The sequence below is a fragment of the Etheostoma spectabile genome, chromosome 5, assembly GCF_008692095.1.
Source record: "Etheostoma spectabile isolate EspeVRDwgs_2016 chromosome 5, UIUC_Espe_1.0, whole genome shotgun sequence".
Lineage (NCBI taxonomy): Eukaryota > Metazoa > Chordata > Actinopteri > Perciformes > Percidae > Etheostoma > Etheostoma spectabile.
Window position 1 is genome coordinate 4344508 of NC_045737.1, and position 659 is coordinate 4345166.

The following is a 659-nucleotide window of genomic DNA, read 5'->3' on the forward strand; positions in this document are numbered from 1 at the left end:
ATGTTATTTTGGGTAGTTAAAAAGAACATTGATATAGAAAAACGGGTCAATTTGACCCCAGGACAACAAAAGGGTTAAGTGAATGCCTTAGTTGTATCACAGTGGCACTGCTTTGGGTTTAATCCACTGACACATTTGACTCAAATTACTAGTTATTATGGAAGTGTGAGCAAGCACAATATAAGGCAACAGCTGCTCTTTACCTTATACTTTTACAACCACAACAACGAATAATCTAAAAGGAGTCACTTGGAAGTGAAATATGTATGTAATATTCCTTACTTGTTCATTTAAAGTTCTGGTAGAAACAGAGAAACCCTCAACAGTGTCAGTAACTCTTTGCTCAAGTGTTTTGGTTTAATTATGGGGACAACATGTCAGTCACAAGCAAATCTGATCCAAGCTGTATGAAGAAGGTAAAAAGGTGTTCCCAAATGAGATTATTACAACTTGATCTGATATGTTGGCTTCATTCTCTGTTCTCCACTCCTGACCAGTGTATCTACATCCTTGTCTAGAGAGAAATGACACGTCTATGACGTTCAGTGGGCTGACTCACCACGGACAAGCCATTTGCAAGCATAACTTTTTTTCTTTAAGTTAATGTTACTCACTCTGTTGTGTGTGTGTGTGTGTGTGTGTGTGTGTGTGTGTGTGTG

General features: G+C 38.2%; 1 long non-coding RNA gene across 1 annotated transcript in view; it reads left to right on the forward strand.

Annotated features, from left to right (window-relative positions):
• The window catches only part of LOC116690172 (uncharacterized), a 20087-nt gene that overhangs the window by 9890 nt on the left and 9538 nt on the right, over positions 1-659 (forward strand). The window lies entirely within an intron of this gene.